Genomic DNA, 12,167 nt, shown 5'->3' on the forward strand with positions numbered 1-12,167 from the left:
AGACACATGTGCTCAGGCATGCATATGCCTCCCAAAACAGGGACATTTAACCCAAGGACATACCCCAGCCCTCATTTGTGTCCTCACACACATAGGTATGTAACTGACATCAGGAAATGTCCTTCTGAGCCGCTGGAATATCTCTGGATCTGTCCTCCTGGAGGCCTCATTTTGCACTGAAGGAGAAAGACCAAATCCCCTCCTGCAGTCTCCCGAAAGTCTATTTCCTCTTTTCCACTGTGACTGACAGGCTGTTGTGGAGCAAAGAAGAGCAGAACAGTCTCGTTCCCGAGCTGTCCATCCACTTAATCCTTTCTGATTTTGTTACGGGGAGAAAATTTCCACCGACTTGCTATTTCATCCCCTCAGCCTGGTGTCCTTGAAAGAGACAGACTGACATGTGGCAGAAAGAGGTCCTCTGATGTCGAGCCCCAGGCAGCCCAGTGACCTTCCCCCTGGGGCTCTGCCTTCCACACACCGTGCTGGAAGCCTGGCCAGGAAACCAAAGCCAGTGTCCTGGATGCTTGGGCAGGACAAAAAAAAAAAAAAAAAAAAAAAAAAAAAACCCAAAACAAAAAGCAAAGCAGAAATAATGCATAAATACTCCACACGCTCTTATAGCCAGACATTACGCTGAGCTCCCTAGCACACTGTGATTCATTTCATGCTGAGACCACTCTCAAGCGAGGTATAAGCAAGCCCATTGTACTGAGAAAGAAACTGAGATTCCCAGAGCTGAAAGCCCTAGTCTAAGATGCCTGCAGTTGGTAAGGAACAGGTCTGCTTGCCTCAAGGCACTTTCAAAACTTAGGGGAATCTGGAAGGTGGCTGTCCGACATGTGGTCCTGCCTGGCCTCTGGAATCCTCCTCATTTCAAGTGCACTTTCAGGAGTTTAGTGCCCTAGCAGAGGACCAGGCACTGCAGAGGCATTTTCCCAGGCTGATCAGGGAATGGAGAACTCAATAAGGAGATGAGGAAGGAGAGAAAGTTTGGGGAACAAAAGGAGGAAAGGAGTAAGAAAGGAGAAAGGACAGGACTTGGAAAAGGGAGAGGAAGACGTGAGGGAAAAGTAAGGGAACAGCTTTAAGAGGTGGTATAGGTCATTTTTCTTTTTCCTAAAAACATGCACTGAGCTCTTCTCTGTGCTGGACTTTGTAGAAGATGCCAGCAGTGCTGAGAGGACACGGCAGGATTTTCCATCTGGGGAACTCCTAGACTACTGGGGCCGATGCCTGTTTTATAGAGCATGTTAAAGCTTGACCAAATGTTTTAAAAATGCTTGCACACTTTCCCAGTAAGTGAGGAAAGAAAGATGAAAAATGACCTCCAATATGCCTTGTCCCCGGTCATAAGTCTGCTCACAACGATGAGCATTAATTATCCATCAAGACTTTTACACACATTTTCCCTATTAATCCTCATTACTGCCCTTCAAGACGGTTATTATATCCTGTTATAAATTCATGTATGCATTCTTGTATGTATATCTGTACACATGTATGTGTATGTGTACATGCATGCATATATACATATTTGGCTCAGAAAAGTGAAGACACTGAATGAAGATGACATAACATTTCAGCGGTGGAGGCGTCACTCAGACACCCTCAACTCCTTGCCCCAAGGCACTCTTCTCACTGTCCCTCCTACCACTGGCTCCATCTACTATCTGTGGTAGCTGCAAGATCGGCTACTTAGGGTAAGATAGCAGAGCTGGATGGACCCTAAGAGACTGTCAGAGACAGAAAAAATGAGGTGGGAAGAGGTGAAGTGGCTTGGCCAATGTCTGGACTAGGACTAGGATCCGGCCTCTGACCTTAAGATCAATGCTCTTTCCAGAACGTGCTTTGTGGCAGGCCATATATTTTTCAAAATGACAAATCCTCACCCTGGTGTTGCTGACCTGGAAGGCAGGAGGGCAGATACAAGAATGGAGATGCCTCCAAGTTCTCCTCCGAGTTCCAGAAAGAAAGCAACACTGCTATCCCTGGGGGTAAAGGATTAGCAACCCTATTTTACAGATGAGCCAACTGAGGCCGAAAGAGGGGAAGGGATTTGCCTAAGAAAATGTGTGGCAGCCCTCCCAAACCACATCCAGCATCTTTTCCCATAGAAAGAGTGAACTCTGAACAGCCCTGGAAGCTGCTGAGTGGAGAGGGTTGGAAGACAGGCAGACCAGTGTCCCACAGGTACCACTCAGTAGCTCTGGGATCTTTCGAGGTGGCACAGGACCTGGAGTTCAGAAGAGGCCCAAGCTGAGTTTAAGGTTCTGCTGTCACCGTCCTGAAACTGTTAACAAAGGGCCCCACATTTTCATTTTGTACAGGACTCTGCAAGTGATGCAGTTGGTCTCATCGTTGACACTTTCCCTTTCTGTCCCTCAGTTTCCTTAACTTTGAAATGAGGTTAATAATGGTATAACTTGAGAGAATGTGCAACCCACATGTCTTTGCCTTGCCCATCTTCCTTGGCACTCATCTCTCCAGCACAGGCCAGTAGAGCTTCCTCCTGCAGCCACCTGTAGTCTCTGTCTGAGGCCTTTCCCAGCCCTCATGCAAGGCAGGCCAGAAATGCCAGGGAGTTTTAAGTCCCCCACCAATCTCCCCCCACCCAAACAGGAGCAGCCCTTAGCCAATGAGAGAGGGAAGGTGGAGGATAAATGGGACGATCCTGGGTATGTTCTACATTATCTTCTGGAGTTCTCCAGTGAGAATGAGCCCAGCTGGCCACAGCAGCTTCCCTGCTCAATTACATGCCATTCATTGGCTCTTTTCCCTGCCTGCCTCTCCTCCCCTACTGGGGCTTCCTGGGACCACCCCTCAGATAAATTACTTGCACTCATCTCCTCGTCCCAGGGACTGCTTCTGGAGAACCCAATTTAAGACAGGGCTGCTACGGGCTTAATTGAGATAATGCATGTAAAGTGCTTAATACAGCATCAGGCCTAGCTGCAAGCCCTCAATAAATGGTAGGCTTACCAAAAAAAAAAAAAGCCGCTTTACGAGAAGACATGAAGAAGACTACAGCACGTTTGTAATTGATTTCTAAATTTATCCTCCTAATGAAATCATCTCCGGCAGACCCCGCTCGTGACCAGGCAGGAATGATTTTCAGGGCCCCGTTTCCCACTAGAGGCAGACACCCGTCACTCCAGCTCCTGGGACCCAGCCCAAAGTGAAAGCTCACAGAATTGCCAGATGCTCCCTTCCCGGCCTTCACAGCAAGTGGGGAGCACAAACCATCTAGAATCTCAGAGCCTCGGCACCGGGATGTCTTCTCTCTCCACCCCTTTGTTTCTCAGATGCTGTCACTGAGGGATAGAAATATGCCCAAAGTCACCCAGTGCGTAAGAGCAAGTTCAGAGACAGAAATCAGGTACCCCGCCACCCACTCCCCTAGTGAACCTCATTGTTTATTTTCTATTCATGCTTTCACTGCCCCCACACCCAGACGCGCACTAGAAAGTACGCCCCACAGGTGCAAGGATTTGCCTGTTTTGTTCACTGCTGTGTCCCCCTTTAGTCTACCACAGCACCTGGCCCATAGTAAGTGCTCATGAATATTCATTAAGTGAACAAATGCTCTTTTCACAACACCCATCATATATCCCTGCTCAAGCTCTTCTTGGCCTGCCCCAGGGGGAACAACCACTCCAAAGGGCCTCGCAGCCCACCCCCCACTATGACCGGAACAGCACGGTTAAGAAGGGGCTCTGGAGCCACTACTGGTGTGAACCCCAGATCCAGGAGTAAGTTCCTAGAATGCCTTGGGCAAGTGACCACCCCTCCCCATCTTTAAACACAGCAGCTTCTGTACTTGCCAAGCGAGGTACCCCCTATGAAAGACACTCAGTACGTATCGGTTGTTATTATTAAGGCAGAAAGAAAAACCCTTTTGCCCCCTAAGACATCTCTCTTGTTGCTAATACATTAGGGAAAGTGTTTCCAAAGTGTGGGGAAATGCGCTAATGCTGGTATAGAAGATGACTACGAGCAGGCCATGCTCATCAAATTCATAAACAGAGAATCACAAAATGAAAAAGTTGTATCTTCCCCAGTCCCTTCCAGTCCTTTTGTTAACCACCAGGAGCAAGTGCCAGTTAGGTGCTATAAGGTCTTTAGCCCGGAGAGAGCAGGCCTCAGCCCCAAATCCTGGAGGGAGGAGGGAGGAGGGGTCGGGAGTGGTGGGGGGAGGCAGGGTAAGCACCAGCTGGAGAGAATATCATGGCATCACTTTGCTTTCATTGTACTATTTTTATACTGGCCTTTTAACTTTAGTAAGTGATACTGGTTTCCCCATTTACCATTATGATATTAAAGTTTCCATTTACAATACATACATTACTTTAGAAAAAATTAAAACAGGAAGCAATAAAGAGAATGCAGATATGGCCAAAATGATGAGGATGGTCCTGAAATGCCTGAGGTTTGTGACCCTCTGGTCAAGTCTTGGTTCAAAAGTGCCCCCAGGACAAGGACTCGGGCTCCAGGGCTCCACATCAGCCCTGTCATTCACTTATGCTCTGTGACTTTCGACAAGCCCGTCTCCCTCCTTGGGCCTCAGTCCTCCTACTTCTAAAACAAAAAGACCAGAAGTCCAAGGCCTTGTAAGGCTTTCCATTTTGAAATGCATTGAATCCTTTCAGAAAGCCGATAAAAACTGTAACAAACCCAAGGAAAATGCATCAAGGCCACGTGGCCGCCCCTGCCTGTCTTCGTGATGTCTCACTCTCAGATGAGACTTGCCATCCCCGGAGTCTTGTAGGTGCCCATTTGTTTATTAACAGATGTCGTTTTGTATGCGGCTTCCCCTCTCCCTGCCTAACTCCTGACAAAGGAAATAAAGCCAGAATTCAAGAACCATGTACAGAATCCTCACTCATCATAGCTCCCAGGGTGCCACACATGACTCTGGGTGGCAATCTCAGTCTCCTTCACCCTCACGGTCTGCACTTGAATCCCCAGTGCAGGGTTTTGATGGAAAGAGCCTTCCTTGGGGAGGGCACACGTGTGCTTATGACAGATTCTCAGGAAGGTGGAAACCTGGGCTTTGGTCCTGACCAGGCTCTTCTGTTTGGATTTTCTCATATTTACTAATCTCCAGCTCCAAAGAAGACTATGAGCTAGGAAGGCCAAAGAGACAGGGAGGAACCAGACAGGGCATCCCTCTGCCTCCATGAGGCCTTAGGGTGGTGGGAGGGACATTCAGCTAATCAAATGCACTATGAGGCAGCAGGAGTGCAGCCCCAGAAGCAAGCACATGACAGCGAGGGATGGTTAACATCGCCCTAACAGGCAACGACGGGAAGTTCCCAGACAGACGACGACTGCATGCAGTCATGAAGAATGCACAGGTGTTTTCCAGGTGGGGAAAAGCTTTCTGGGCACATGTTAAGGACATATAAGTCCTTGAGTGCCACTGATTCATAAATGGGGCCACTGCCCTCTGAGGGACTTTGCAAAGTCACCAAACTCCCCCAGGCCAGGAGTCCCCAGTCTGCCCGATCCCAACAGGAGTCAGATACTCAGGAAGGACTCACATGGTGGGACACGTAGTCGTCATGTGAACAGATGGCTCAGGACGCAGTCCTGTGTATGTGCAATGAAGGAGCAGAACTTCACTGTCTCAAGGAAGGTTGGACAAAGTATAGAGACCTCTGAAAACCAGACTCAAGAAGACTCGCCTTCCTTCAGCCTTCTAAACCTCTTAATCTCTTTTTTCCCCCTTTGTGCTTTAACACTATATCCCTGCTTCTGAAGCTCCTCTTCTCATCCCTCTCTTCCTGAAGAGTCCCCTCCTTTTTAGAAACAGAACAAAAGCACTATGCATCACTCCCTAACTAACAGGCACAGGCTTTTAACAGATTTCTAATGCACTGCTAGACGACTCCTTAAGGCTTGAATCCCCAAGGACACCTTGCTGAAAAGGATAGAGACATCCGCAGTTACCGGGGCTTTGGATTTGATTGTTTTCATAAAACACTGCTAACAACGTTGTCTCCTTCACTCACAGGTAGACACACCTCCCCTCCCCCACGCTGAAGGTTTGCGTGAAGTGACACACAGATGGAAGTCTAATTCATTCCGATCAAACAGCATCCTGGGAGGACCAGGGGCTGCGTTAGCAGTGAAGACACAGGGTTCAGACAGTGGGTGGCAGTGGCCAAACCTGAAGGAGCTTCTCCTGGAACCCAGTGCAGGGTTCTGGGTCTCTTTTGCACAGATCTAAATATAGCTCCCCACTTTACAAAATATGAGCCAAGGATCTGTGGCCCTGTGGTTTCCCTTTCAGCTGCCTGGGTTTTCTCAGTGTATCCCCTACTCAGATCTAACCAGAGTAGGGTTATATGTATAACCATACACACACACACACACACACACACACACACAAATAAGATATATATATTATGTATGTTATTATCTAATAATACATATTACATAAAATAAGTTTAATATTACTTTATAGAATGTATTTTATATAATGCATATTACAACATTATAATTAATATTATAATTATATATTTATAAAATATTTATATCCTATTGCATTTATGTTATAAATGTAATATATGTTAATATAATAAATAACATTTGTATAATAAAATATATAATATAGTAATATACATAACATTCATAACTAATTCCTTCAAACCACATCCATGATAGTAATACCAAATACATACTCTCCTTGATGTTTTCCATCAAAATCCCCAGAAGTTAGGACCTCTAGTCTTGCTAGAACCATTAAGTGATTACACCTTCCTAAATGACCTAAAGCACTTCCAAATGTTTTATGAACTTAAAAATATTAGGCAAGGTCATTTTCTTCCCTTTTCCCTATTTCAAAGAATAAGCACAGTGGTGTTACGGAAGCCCTTACATAATCCTCAGCGATGACACTGTGGTGCCTGGTTTCCAGTTTTCTTTATGAACAACCACCAGGGGCGCTGTCTACACACGGAGCTGAGTTGTAACAGTGAGGGTGCGTTGCTCGACCAGCTCCCTCCCCACACTGACAATCCAGGTCCACGATGGGTAAAAGGAAAGTGCCTGGCTCTGGAGCCAGCCTGGATTACGATCCCAACTGGACTCCTCACCAAATGCAGGAACCTGGACAAATCACTCTAACTCTCTGAGGCTCAGGTTCCTCATCTATAAAATAGGAATCAGAGCACCCTCTTAGCCAAGGCTGCTGTGATTTATGCACATTCTGGCGTACAATAGTTCTCCGTAAATGTTCATTTCTATTCTCTCTCATCAAAACTTTGTGCAAGTGTTTTTTGGCCCCATAAGCAGAACTTCCATTATGTTAAGTTTCAGTTCCTTAAATTCAGCCCATCATGGAGTGGGTCAGCTCTCCCCAACTCTCTCTCAGATTCATCTTTGCCTTGAGGCACTTTTAATTTAAAGTGGGAGCACTTCAAGATGGGAAGTGAAAAAGAAATCCAATATTAAGTATCTGGATATAGAAGAACTCAGAGAGTAAATCTCCAGGCACGCAGGTATAGGCTGCCCGACTACACAACATTGTGGGCGGACGGTAGTCGTACCAGGCTGCATCTGTTGAGTGCTTGCTACGTGCCAAGCACTCTTCTGAGTGATCTAAATGAACTATCTCATGTCACCTGCACAACAACAGTAGGAGGCAGATACTCACATCAATCCTATCTTTCAGATGAAAAAACTGAAGTGCTCAAAGATTTGACAACTGATCACAAATTGCAGAGCTTAGATTCAAACACTCCACTCTCTGGCTCCCCACCCCATGTAATTAACCACTCCTCGTAATGGCTTCTCTGATTATGGGCTTTCGGAATCAGGCAGCATTGTGAGGCATGCTGGCTCCAGCACGGATTACCTGAGTACCCTCAATCCCCTCGGGTAAGGCGGCTCCTGTCTCTGTGCCTGAGTGTCTCACCCATAACCTGAGGACAATGAAACCTAACTTTGCATGGCGGTGTTGAGAATTGAAGAGCAAAGAGGTTGGAAGGAGCGAGGAAGAAAGGGAGGAGGGGAGGAAGCAAGGAGGGAGGGAAAGATAAGAATTGTAGGTTAGACCCTCTGTAAATGGTAGTTTCTTTATTCCCTCCCTCACAAGAGCCTATCTGGGGTGGGGAGGAGATGGAAGGGGTCATGTGTGGTTCGTGGACGGTGGTGCCTGGGCCATGCTACTGTAAGAAGGACCCAGAAGCCCTGCCCAAGAAGAATATGGGATGAGCTCTACATGCTGTGACGCTCTCCGGCTGAGGACATCACCCCTCAGAATTGTGTTCCTGCCACCACTGAGAGGCTGGAACACTGACTCCCTAAAATCAGAACACTGCTGGGCCTCCTGCCTTCAGGTTTCCTAGTGGGCATCGCAGGGAGAAGAATAAACCACTGACATCCAGACAGCTTACGGGCACCGCGCTGATGTAGACTTGGGCCTCAGGATCCTTTGCCCCTGGAAGCCAAGGGAGGTCAGAGGTGGCCCTGAGAAAGATGCTGAGTCTAAGACAGACAGGGTGAGGCTGAATGGAGATGAGGAGGGGACACGCGGGTGCATCTGGGCCCCAGGTGTGTGAGGAGAGCCCTCTGGCTCTGTTCAATTCTCCCATCTTCTCTCATCTCCTTGCCTCTCCCCTTTGTGCCTTCTTCCTTATTTCCCCTGGTCCTTCCTCTTCTCCATCTCCCCCTATTTTCCCTCCTCTTTCTGTTATAACCCCTCTCCCACTCATTCCTCTTTCTCTCTCTCTCTCTCTCTCTTTCTCTCTCACACACATACACAGATAATCCCATCTTCCTCCTGATGCTGAAATGAGACAGATTTGGAGGCTTTCTTGTTGTTGAAATAGACTTGTACTTCCAGAAGGAAATTCAGAGCTTCAGGAAGCTTCCCTCCATCTCTGCCACCTTATACATTCCCCACCTGCCCGCCACAAGGCTCAATGGACCCCTTGAATGCCAGGACTAAAAGGGAACTGAGGGCTGGCTCTACCCAGCCATTAGTCGTGCCGAGGCAGCAGAGCCTAAAGCAACGCTTGGGAAATAGCAGGCACTTACTTGGTACACATTTATAGAACAAATAAATTAATGAACGTAAGTTCCTGACCCCATTTTATAGGTGGGGAAACTGAGGTTCCAAGGCAGCTAGGTCTCCTGCCCAGAATCACACGGTGAGTTAATAGCAGAACTAAGATTTTAGCTCCTATCCCCAGACGCCCAGCTCATTTCCTAGTTTCCACACTATCAGGACTGTCAAGCCCAGGCCTTTTACGTAAGGCACTAAAAGTGCTCCTGTGAGCCTGTGGATTCTCCTGGGAGGAGCAGCACTTCCATCCATCGACGGCCACTGACACCACAGAAGAGACTGGCTTATAAGAACCCCAGCCTTGGGAGAACAGATAGGAGGACTCCTCAGGGAGCACGGTCCTTCATGCCGGAGCAGCCCTCACCACCCACCGCACAGGCAGGCCCCCGACTTGCCGTGAAGCAGGCTGAGTGACAGCCTTTACCTGCCCACTGCAGAGAGGGGCATGGATCCAGGGCAGACAGCTAGCAGGAGTAAGATGTGTAAGGGGCACATACACCTGGTCAGAGGTTCTGGGAGCTCTGCAAGGATCCTGCATCCAAGCGGTCGAAGAATATCAGCACTTTCAGCCCATCCCATCCTTCTTTCTTTTGGACTCCTGTGCAAACCACAGTGGGATGCGGGCAGAATGGGACTGCACTGCCGAGTTGCACCACGCTCATCAGTGAGGCAGCATAGCACAGAGGTAAAGCTGTGCTCTCTGTGGGCCAGCCCAACTAGGTTTAAATCCCACCTCTTCCACTCACTAATCTGGGTGCCTTTGGGAAGGTGTTCATGTTCTTCATGCCTCAGTTTCCCCCTTTGTAAACTGGAAATTAATAATGCCTATATCACTGAGCTTTGTGGGGATTAGATATGTTATGTGCAAAGCACTTATAACTTTGGCAGAGAAATCTACATTTTATAAATGGTAGCTACTGTTATTATTGTACGTCTGAATCCAACATGAAGGCAACGATCTTACAGTTTAGTTTACTCCAAACTCTCCAGGGTCCCCAACAAGGCTTGGTCTGTCTTAGACTCTTCTTCTTCCTGGCTGGAGGAGGGTGACACCTGTGAAAGTCCCTGGGTGCTGAGAAGACTCTGGTAAAAGGGAGGCCAGAAGTCCAAAGTCAAGGCTAATCGAGTTGTGCTGCACACTCTGAAGAATGAGTCACACCTTCCCTGCTTGCCCCACTCAGGGCTCTCCCAGTCAGAGTCCAGGCATAAATGAGCTAACGTGGCCACCGAATAGGATGCTGGAAGTGCTTTGGAATGATCACATCCAATGTCCTCATTCTGTGCTGGAAAACCGAGGCCCAGAGCAGGTGCCTGTGCTGGGCGACAGCCTGAGTCCCCTGTCTGAGTCATCAGCTGCTGCTTCTCCGCCCTGCAAAAGGCCTGGGGTCACAGAGGTTCTGAGGCCTTATTGTTATAAAGCACTTTATGAAAATAAAGCACTCCAGAAAGGCCAAGCCTGGTGCTCATTCAGCTGCTCCTCCGAGCTGGGGAAAGGGGAGAGGGGTCGACTAGTCACTATGGGAGGCATTTGTTTTATACGGGGCACCACTTAGAAAATTGCTTCTCCTGAAGTCCCCTGGGAAAAAATTCCTTCTTTTCCAAGGGGTGAACCATTTTCTCCGAAAGAACCATTTATTCTGATAAGATCGAAGTAATCATTAAGAGCTGTGCTCCTCTCTGGACGAGCTTTTTTATTAAATATGTAGTGAGGCCCCGTAATGGGATGTTCTATGCAGATCTGTAGTCACACCTTCCACGTGATGGTCTAATACTCCGCGAGTTTTCACCTATATTTTAGTCTCATTCTTCCTCAAAGCAGCACAGTGAGGCACTTAGCACAGTAGGAAAAAAATAATAAAACCTGGATTCTACCACCTTATAACCGTACAACCTCAGGCAAGTTACTTTATTTTACTCACCTGTAAAATGCGAATAACCCAGTCATCCCTGTCTATTTCACAGGGCGTCCTCGAGACTCAGTGAGGTGTCTGAGCTCACTCCCCGTCAGCGGCCCCCACGTCACACATCAGGAAACTGAGGCCAAGAGACCTGGACGTGGAACTGGTAATGCCCCAGACCCAGGAGACATGTGGTGGGAGACACGGGCTGCCCAACTCCCAGCCCTGCGGTTTCTCTGCTACACAATGGGTTAACATCAGTAACGCTGGAACTGATCCACTGAAAGCCTACTCAATCGGGAGTTATTTTAAATAAGCTTCCTGGTCCTCCTGCCTCCCCCACAAAGTGGAGACAATGGTGACACCTACTTCAAAGGGTAGCTGGAGAGCAAATCTAACAACCAGGTGGACTTGCTTTGTCTGACTTTAGAGAACGTTAAGGGTTATTTTCCCCGTTTAACTGCAGAGGAAACTGAGGCTTAGCAGCAGTGAGGAACACGAGGATGCTCGTGGAAACACAGGTTCCCAGGGGCCTCAGGGACTGGATTCATAGAGGAATCTGGCAGGAAGTCCAGCAATCTGCATTTTAATCAGCTTCTGCTTGAGGTGACTTTACACAATCCTCAAGTGTGAAAACCCTCAAACGAGACTGTCTGGCAGGGCCCTCAAAGGAAAAGATGAAAAGAGCTTATTAAGGGCCAGGCCCTTCCCGTATAGGATCATACTTGTTTCTTAGATCGTACTAAGGGGTAAGGATTATTATACTGTCTCAACCGATGAGGAAACAGGCTCAGAGAGGTTACATAATTTGCTCAAGGTCACAGAGTTCGGAAGCAGTAGCTCTGGGCTTAATATCCCAGGCCGGTCTAACTTGAAAGTCCTCATTGACTCCATAATGTCACTCTGCCCCTCCCTAGTAGCTGGAACCGCCACCTTCTGTCTCCTTTCAAAGTACTCTGAGGAGTGTTCCCAAACTCTGGACAGCTCTGTCACCAGTGCTAATTGCTCCCTCGGAGCTCGTTGATTTCCTTACCTGCAGTGTAACCAGGCGGTCAGATGGCCCCTCTCTCACCCTAAGCTCCCCATAACTGCCAGCCACACCTCATCATGCAGCATAGCCAGTCAGAAGAACAGCATCCCATCTCCCCTTCGCACCCTCACCTAGAACAAAGGACAGTGGGGATCAAAGGAAGCCTTGG

The 12,167-nt window shown here is 47.9% G+C and overlaps 1 protein-coding gene across 3 annotated transcripts in view; it reads right to left on the bottom strand.

Annotated features, from left to right (window-relative positions):
- Positions 1-12,167, bottom strand: part of ASTN2 (astrotactin 2) — an 824,356-nt gene that overhangs the window by 722,335 nt on the left and 89,854 nt on the right. The window lies entirely within an intron of this gene.

This window comes from Eulemur rufifrons, chromosome 7 (assembly GCF_041146395.1).
Source record: "Eulemur rufifrons isolate Redbay chromosome 7, OSU_ERuf_1, whole genome shotgun sequence".
NCBI classification, from domain to species: domain Eukaryota; kingdom Metazoa; phylum Chordata; class Mammalia; order Primates; family Lemuridae; genus Eulemur; species Eulemur rufifrons.